The sequence below is a fragment of the Lucilia cuprina genome, chromosome 5 (genome assembly GCF_022045245.1).
Source record: "Lucilia cuprina isolate Lc7/37 chromosome 5, ASM2204524v1, whole genome shotgun sequence".
Taxonomy (NCBI): Eukaryota; Metazoa; Arthropoda; class Insecta; order Diptera; family Calliphoridae; genus Lucilia; species Lucilia cuprina.
In genome coordinates this window covers 44,450,095-44,459,593 of record NC_060953.1, presented here as the reverse complement: position 1 = coordinate 44,459,593, position 9,499 = coordinate 44,450,095, and the positions used below count along the sequence as shown (strand labels likewise).

General features: G+C 31.4%; 1 protein-coding gene across 12 annotated transcripts in view; it reads right to left on the bottom strand.

Moving 5' to 3' along the window:
- Positions 1–9,499, bottom strand: part of LOC111683365 (PAN2-PAN3 deadenylation complex subunit PAN3) — a 45,441-nt gene that overhangs the window by 16,496 nt on the left and 19,446 nt on the right. For 3 of the 12 annotated variants that reach the window (XM_046951161.1, XM_046951167.1, XM_046951168.1), the window contains exons 1-2: positions 4,443–5,256; positions 957–1,240 (exon numbers count right to left, since the gene is read on the bottom strand). The exons of 7 other annotated variants lie outside the window; for them this stretch is intronic. The gene's annotated coding sequence lies outside the window, so the exon portion shown is untranslated. Of the gene's footprint in view, positions 1–956; positions 1,279–4,442; positions 5,257–9,499 lie in introns of those variants that run through there. 2 more of the 12 variants (XM_046951162.1, XM_046951169.1) reach the window with 2 other exon arrangements.

The following is a 9,499-nucleotide window of genomic DNA, read 5'->3' as shown; positions in this document are numbered from 1 at the left end:
TTCAGTTTTAGTTCAGTTCTAGTTCAATTCTAGTTCAGTTCTAGTTCAGTTCTAGTTCAGTTCTAGTTCAGTTCTAGTTCAGTTCTAGTTCAGTTCTAGTTCAGTTCTTTCCTTTCATGCAATTTTCAACAAATTTTCTTTAAACCTTGCAATAAAATTATTATTTTTATTTTAACAACTTTTCAAGTAAAAACTTTACTTTTAGTTCAAACACCCCCATCGTTTTTTATTTAATATAAAAGATCTGCAAACATAAATTTCAATTCGTTTGCCATGTAATCCTATCAAAGAAATTTAAAGTGAATAAATTTTGAACCACAAATTTGTTTCTCTTGTTTATTTTTGCATTTGTAAAATTTTTTTATTTTTTATGGATTTAATAAAAGAAAAAATATAAAATATGAATAAAAAAATTATATTAAGTAAAAAACTTTTGCCATTTGATAGCTCAAGCGAGAAATAAGAAGAAAAGAAAAACTTTAAATGGCAAACGCAAAAGGAGCGAGGCACCTCAGCGGAAAAGCATCATTCAAATGTAAAAAAACGAAATTCAATAAATTTGTAAAATTATAAAAAAAAACTAAAAAAAACATGAAATAATATTTGCTCTGGCAAAGTGTTGGATGAATGCAAATATTAAAACAATAATATAGACGAAAATTTGTTTATAACAACCGACATCAATTGTTTTGCATTATTTCTACCTCATGAATGTGTAAAGATTTTCTTTTTGAATATGAAAATATTTGCTTTGAAAAGTCAGATACGTTAAGAAGAGTTGTCAATTGATTACGACTATTCTTGTCGTAATCAATTGGAATCATAATATAACGACTCAAACATATGAATGTCATATGTTTGAGTCAGAATTGACAATTATATTGATGTAAAATTGCATTTTGACATTTTAGTAATACCAGAGATATATATAATTTTGATCTTAATTTAAAATTTACCTGTTGCTAAAAGGTTTTTGTTTCAACACATTTTATTGAACATCTTGATGTTGTTCAATAAAAATGTTTTTTAAGTCCGAAACACTTGATTTAGATAATTTAGTTTCAGTGTTTTTGAAATCTTGTTAAAGATGCTAATGATGAAGAAGATGATGATTAATCCAATTTAAAAATTTCATAAATTCATAACTTTTATTTTACGTTTTATCTCATTAATTTATCATAATTTCAACACTTTCATTTTTCATTTCATTTTGCTCGTTTTACTCTCTTTTTCTTGTTTTCTTTTTTTTTGTGAAAAATTATAAAAATAAAAATTTCTCTTTAGAAAAAAGCAAAATTAAGAAAATAAATGATTATTTTTTTATTTTTGTATTTTTTCTTGTTGTTTGTGGAAAACTTGTAATACACATAACGCATACATACTCATACAAACAAATATAGAACAGTGGGACTGACAAAATTTTATCACAATTTGGAAAACCGCGAAAATATTAACTCGTACTTAACGAAGCGATAGCTTACAACAGATATTTACTCTTTAAAGTTAACGTTCTAAAGTTTGATGCACAAATCGAGATCTTCTTTCGATCAACAATTATCAAGTGTGTTTGAGAATTTTAGACAGACGATTCATTCTTCTGCTCAGGAACTTGAACGATGAAATACTTCAACGTAGCTTGGGCTAGCACTAGACAACAGATGCAGGGAACCTTCTGAATCAACTCCCAAATGTTTGGAAAAGAAAATCAAAAAGATCGAACTTGAACAGTTAAGAACTACAAAGTAACTTGATCAAGAGATTCATTGATCATGCTCAGGAACTTGAACTATCAAATACTTCAACTTCAAGCTTAGGCAAGCATAAAACTTTAGATCAGACAACAGATGCAGGAACCCTTCTGAATCAACTCTCAAATGTTTGGTAAACAAAATCGAAAAGATCGAACTTGAACAGTTAAGAACTTCAAAGAAACTTGATCAATAGATTCATTGATCATGCTCCGGAACTTGAACTGTCAATTACTACAACTTCATGCTTGAGCAAGCATGAAACTTTAAATCAGACAACAGATACAGGAACCCTTCTGAATCAACTCTTAAATGTTTGGTAAACAAAATCGAAAAGATCGAACTTGAACAGTTAAGAACTTTAAAGTAACATGATCAAGAGATTATTGATCATGCTCAGGAACTTGAACTATCAAATACTTCAACTTCAAGCTTAGACAAGCATAAAATTTTAGATCAGACAACAGATGCAGGAACCCTTCTGAATCAACTCTCAAATGTTTGGTAAACAAAATCGAAAAGATCGAACTTGAACAGTTAAGAACTTCAAAGTAACTTGATCAATAGTTTCATTGATCATGCTCAGAAACTTGAACTGTCAATTACTACAACTTCATGCTTGAGCAAGCATAAAACTTTAAATCAGACAACAGATGCAGGAACCCTTCTGAATCAACTCTTAAATGTTTGGTAAACAAAATCGAAAAGATCGAACTTGAACAGTTAAGAACTTTAAAGTAACATGATCAAGAGATTCATTGATCATGCTCAGGAACTTGAACTATCAAATACTTCAACTTCAAGCTTAGACAAGCATAAAACTTTAGATCAGACAACAGATGCAGGAATCCTTCTGAATCAACTCTCAAATGTTTGGTAAACAAAATCGAAAACATCTAACTTGAACAGTTAAAGTAACTTCACATGATCAAGTGAAGCAATGATACTTCTGAGTAAAAATCGAAAACATCAAACATAAATAGTAAAGAACTTGACCATTCTGAGTCAACTACGTCCAGTAAAAATTTAGCCAGTGCCGTTATCTATGCAAACATTCGTAAACTAAAAGGTGATAATGGAATTTGAAAGCCCACCTAAAGTTAAGAACCACAAAAGTTTACGATGTCAGCTATATAATGTTGAAGTTGGTAATCGAATTTTCGAAGCGTACCGTAACTTTGACCTTCTTAAACATTGACTTTACAATGAGTAAGCCGAGTTTCTTCGTTAGATGATCATTGGAGTATTTGGACAAAACATAAAGTTCAAAAGCGGGACCATTTAAGACCGACTAGGTAGAGTTAAAAGCACACTAGATAAAACAAAAACATTTCTTATGACTGCTAAATCTTTCCGATAAACATTAACTGGAAGAATGTTGGCCCGCACATGTATGAAATCTAACAGATTAACACGGCCGAAATTCTATTGTTGTTTTTATACGGAAAGACTGTAAACCTCTCGAGGTTCAATACTTCTCGTCGCAATCACCCAACCCGTTAACATCAAAGCAACACTATATCACCATTGCCTACGGCCTTTAATATGACGACTTGTGTCGGAATTGGAACCTGTTCAAGGTAAAGATTTTGGTTTTAAACGCTGAATGGGATTTAGAATGTTAAAACGTTCATAAGATAGCAATGTGCGTATATCGACCTGTCTAAAATCAAGATTATATGTCCCAAATAATGAAATAGGAATTTCAACATGTTTCGAGACTTGACACTGCAAGTCATCCGTAAACGGTTAAGCATTCCCAGAAACATTATAATATGAAAAGATCATGAAGAAAATTAAAATATTGGCGAAAAATATATAAAAATTTGACATTTTAAACCCAAACTACAACAATACCCAGAACATTTAAAGAAGATAAATATTGGTCAAAAACTATAAAAATTGGACATTTTAAACCCAAACTAGAGTCACTAGAAGGCAAAGTACGCGCTGAAGATTGTTGTTATTGGAAATCGCTAAAATTGTCTCTTTTTGTAATTGGAAACGTCATTGTTGATTTTAAATCGGACTTAATACTTCATACGCAACAATGAGCACTAACTATGTGGTTTCTATATCATAATTATTATGGTCCGAATTACCCGATATAAAATGTGACTAAAGTTCGGAAGCATTTCATGTCACACGCTCTAAGTCATCATAATACGGTAAATTTTTAAGATTTTTATCATCTTGAAAATTCACTGCTCATTCAATATTTCATGCATGAGAGTGTAGAGGTTCATTTCAAATAAGATCTTTGATATCTTAGGCAATGATTGTTTTATTCTACTTCAAGAACTAATCCGACCGCGGGCATGTTGCCATGATGATTAGGGTTCTATAGTTGAAACGAAAAGTCGACTTTACGATTATTCGAAAGTAATATATTATAGACATATTTTGTTAAGGGACATTATAACAAGTTGTTTAGACTTGGACAAGAGTCCAGCAAAACTGGACCAACCAAACTAATTATACATTTTAGGATTTCTGACAATAGTAAATATCATTCACATTACTGTTAGACCCACTGTACATACGCACTTATTCCAAAATCAAAATCAGGAAGGGGAAAAGCAAACACGTTACCAACTACTATTGCTACTATTATTGTTGCAAGAGTATCAATGTATGTATGTTTGTATCTATTTTTGTTTGTTTCTTCGTATGTAATTGAAGTGTGTAACGTACCTCTTTTTTTCTATGTACGTGATGGTTACATATTCACTCACAAACACATATAATGTATATACAAGCGTAAACCAAATGTAAATACAAGTTGTAGGTATGTAGTAAATAAGTACGTTGTTTTTGTTTGTTTGTCTTTTTTTATTATTTGTTGTTTTTTTTCTTTATTTTTTTTCTTTTTTTTTATTTCACTTCTTTTATTTTTCAATGATCGTAAGCAATAATGTAATGCACAATGTGGAACAGAAAATAACAACAACAATACAATGAATGTTGTTATTGTACGTATATCAGCAGTTGTTGCTGTTGTTGTTGTGGTATGGAATACGTAGTAGTAGTATGTTTTGTAAAACGTATTTTTTTTTCTACAATAATAACGTTTTGTAACAACAAACGGGCGTGTTTCTGATATACTCGACGAATTTGTTAGATATTAAAACGTGAAAGCTTAACCGTAGTAAAAATAAATATTATAACAACAACAACAATAATAAAAAAAATTAATCGTAATCGCGAGGAAAGTAGAGTTGTTGCTTTTTGACGTTGTTGTTTTTGGTTGTCAATATCACATAAATTTAAATGTTGAAAATGCTTTTTTTTCAATTTCTTATTTTTTTAATGATTTTGTCTTTTATTAAACAGCTGTTATAATATGATGACGACTGAAGCAAGAAATTAATTAAAGAAAAAACACGACGACAACAGAAAAAAATAGTACAATATTAAAATCAAATAAAACAAACTAAAATTTAAGGCGCAACAGACAGACGGCAGCAGGCAGCGTTAAGAAAACACACACAGCCGTTTATTAGAGAAACCGATGAATGACTAAAGTATTCAAAAGTTTGGTTAACATCAAATACCCCACCAAATCACCACCACTACATATTAATACATATGATAATTGTAGAGACACAGATACAAACATATACTCAGCCACATGTACCTACAGAGCAGGCATGGAAAATTCAGTACTTTCGTATTATTCGATATCGAAAAATACTCTGGTACCTGAACAATTTTTCTACATTTTTCTAAGATATAAAATTTTGATAAATAGTTGTCAATAGACTAGTTTGTAGCGTGGTCTATAGACTAGCTTATAATATAGTATACAGTCTATGGATAGTCTAGTCAGTAGTCTGATCTAAAGTGTAGTATTAAGTCTAGTCTAAAAGTCTAGTCAAAAAGTCTATAGACTTGACTATAGACTAGACTATTGATAAGACTCTAGACTATAGACTAGAATATAGACAAGACTATAGATTATAATAAAGACTAGACTATAGACTAGACTATAGACCAGACTATAGACTAGACTATAGATTAGACTATAGACTAGACTATAGACTAGACTATAGACTTGACTATAGACTAGACTATAGATTAGACTATAGACTAGACTATAGATTAGACTATAGACTAGACTATAGACTAGACTATAGACTAGACTATAGACTAGACTATAGACTAGACTATAGACTAGACTATAGATTAGACTATAGACTAGACTATAGACTAGACTATAGGCTAGACTATAGATTAGACTATAGACTAGACTATAGACTAGACTATAGACTAGACTATAGACTAGACTATAGATTAGACTATAGACTAGACTATAGACTAGACTATAGACTAGACTATAGACTAGACTATAGACTAGACTATAGACTAGACTATAGACTAGACTATAGACTAGACTATAGACTAGACTATAGACTAGACTATAGACTAGACTATAGACTAGACTATAGACTAGACTATAGACTAGACTATAGACTAGACTATAGACTAGACTATAGACTAGACTATAGACTAGACTATAGACTAGACTATAGACTAGACTATAGACTAGGCTATAGACTAGTCTATAGTCTAGTCTATAGTCTAGTCTTATCTATAGTCCAGTCTATAGTCTAGTCTATAGTCTAGTCTATAGTCTAGTCTATAGTCTAGTCTATAGTCTAGTCTAAAGTCTAGTCTAAAGTCTAGTCTAAAGTCTAGTCTATAGTCTGATCTAAAGTCTAGTCTATAGTCTAGTCTATAGTCCAGTCTATAGTCCAGTCTATAGTCTGGTTTATAGTCTAGTCTATAGGCTAGTCTATAGTCTAGTCTATAGTCTAGTCTATAGTCTAGTCTATAGTCTAGTCTATAGTCTAGTCTATAGTCTAGTCTATAGTCTAGTCTATAGTCTAGTCTATAGTCTAGTCTATAGTCTAGTCTATAGTCTAGTCTATAGTCTAGTCTATAGTCTAGTCTATAGTCTAGTCTATAGTCTAGTCTATAGTCAAGTCTATAGTCTAGTCTATAGTCTAGTCTATAGTCTAGTCTATAGTCTAGTCTATAGTCTAGTCTATAGTCTAGTCTATAGTCTAGTCTATAGTCTAGTCTATAGTCTAGTCTATAGTCTAGTCTATAGTCTAATCTATAGTCTAGTCTATAGTCTCGTCTATAGTCTAGGCTATAGTCTAGTCTATATCTAGTCTAGTCTATATTCTAGTCTACAGTCTAGTCTATAGTCTAGGTCATAGTCTAGTCTATAGTCTAGTCTATATTCTATTCTGTAATCTAGTCTTTAGTTTAGTTCATAGTCTAGTCTAACTCCAATCTAAGTTCTATTCTATAGTCAAGGCTATAGTCTAAAGTCTAACTATAGTCCAGAATATAGTTTAGTATTTAGACTTGTCTATAGTTTAGTCTAGTCTATAGTCTTGCCTATAGTCTAGTCTATAGTCTAGTCTATAGTCTAGTCTATAGTCTAGTCTATAGTCTAGTCTATAGTCTAGTCTATAGTCTAGTCTAAAGTCTAGTCTATAGTCTAGTCTATAGTCTAATCTAAAGTCTAGTCTATAGTGTAGTCTATAGTCCTAGTCTATAGTCTAGTCTATAGTCTAGTCTATAGTCTAGTCTATAATCTAGTCTATAGTCTAGTCTATAGTCTAGTCTATAGTCTAGTCTATAGTCTAGTCTATAGTCTAGTCTATAGTCTAGTCTATAGTCTAGTCTATAGTCTAGTCTATAGTCTAGTCTATAGTCTAGTCTATAGTCTAGTCTATAGTCTAGTCTATAGTCTAGTCTATAGTCTAGTCTATAGTCTAGTCTATAGTCTAATCTATAGTCTAGTCTATAGTCTAGTCTATAGTCTAGTCTATAGTCTAGTCTATAGTCTAGTCTATAGTCTAGTCTATATTCTAGTCTATAGTCTAGTCTATAGTCTAGTCTATAGTCTAGTCTATAGTCTAGTCTATAGTCTAGTCTATAGTCTAGTCTATAGTCTAGTCTATAGTCTAGTCTATAGTCTAGTCTATAGTCTATTTCTATAGTCTAGTCTATAGTCTATAGTCTAGTCTATAGTCTAGTCTATAGTTTAGTCTATAGTCTAGTCTATAGTTTAGTTAGTCTATAGTCTAGTCTATAGTCTAGTCTATAGTCTAGTCTATAGTCTAGTCTATAGTCTAGTCTATAGTCTAGTCTATAGTATAGTCTAGTCTATAGTCTAGTCTATAGTCTAGTCTATAGTCTAGTCTATAGTCTAGTCTATAGTCTAGTCTATAGTCTAGTCTATAGTCTAGTCTATAGTCTAGTCTATAGTCTAGTCTATAGTCTAGTCTATAGTCTAGTCTATAGTCTAGTCTATAGTCTAGTCTATAGTCTAGTCTATAGTCTAGTCTATAGTCTAGTCTATAGTCTAGTCTATAGTCTAGTCTATAGTCTAGTCTATAGTCTAGTCTATAGTCTAGTCTATAGTCTAGTCTATAGTCTAGTCTATAGTCTAGTCTATAGTCTAGTCTATAGTCTAGTCTATAGTCTAGTCTATAGTCTAGTCTATAGTCTAGTCTATAGTCTAGTCTATAGTCTAGTCTATAGTCTAGTCTATAGTCTAGTCTATAGTCTAGTCTATAGTCTAGTCTATAGTCTAGTCTATAGTCTAGTCTATAGTCTAGTCTATAGTCTAGTCTATAGTCTAGTCTATAGTCTAGTCTATAGTCTAGTCTATAGTCTAGTCTATAGTCTAGTCTATAGTCTAGTCTATAGTCTAGTCTATAGTCTAGTCTATAGTCTAGTCTATAGTCTAGTCTATAGTCTAGTCTATAGTCTAGTCTATAGTCTAGTCTATAGTCTAGTCTATAGTCTAGTCTATAGTCTAGTCTATAGTCTAGTCTATAGTCTAGTCTATAGTCTAGTCTATAGTCTAGTCTATAGTCTAGTCTATAGTCTAGTCTATAGTCTAGTCTATAGTCTAGTCTATAGTCTAGTCTATAGTCTAGTCTATAGTCTAGTCTATAGTCTAGTCTATAGTCTAGTCTATAGTCTAGTCTATAGTCTAGTCTATAGTCTAGTCTATAGTCTAGTCTATAGTCTAGTCTATAGTCTAGTCTATAGTCTAGTCTATAGTCTAGTCTATAGTCTAGTCTATAGTCTAGTCTATAGTCTAGTCTATAGTCTAGTCTATAGTCTAGTCTATAGTCTAGTCTATAGTCTAGTCTATAGTCTAGTCTATAGTCTAGTCTATAGTCTAGTCTATAGTCTAGTCTATAGTCTAGTCTATAGTCTAGTCTATAGTCTAGTCTATAGTCTAGTCTATAGTCTAGTCTATAGTCTAGTCTATAGTCTAGTCTATAGTCTAGTCTATAGTCTAGTCTATAGTCTAGTCTATAGTCTAGTCTATAGTCTAGTCTATAGTCTAGTCTATAGTCTAGTCTATAGTCTAGTCTATAGTCTAGTCTATAGTCTAGTCTATAGTCTAGTCTATAGTCTAGTCTATAGTCTAGTCTATAGTCTAGTCTATAGTCTAGTCTATAGTCTAGTCTATAGTCTAGTCTATAGTCTAGTCTATAGTCTAGTCTATAGTCTAGTCTATAGTCTAGTCTATAGTCTAGTCTATAGTCTAGTCTATAGTCTAGTCTATAGTCTAGTCTATAGTCTAGTCTATAGTCTAGTCTATAGCCTAGTCTATAGTCTAGTCTATAGTCTAGTCTATAGTCTAGTTTATAGTCTAGTCTATAGTCTAATCTATAATCTAGTCTATAGTTTAATCTATAGTCTAGTTTGTAGTC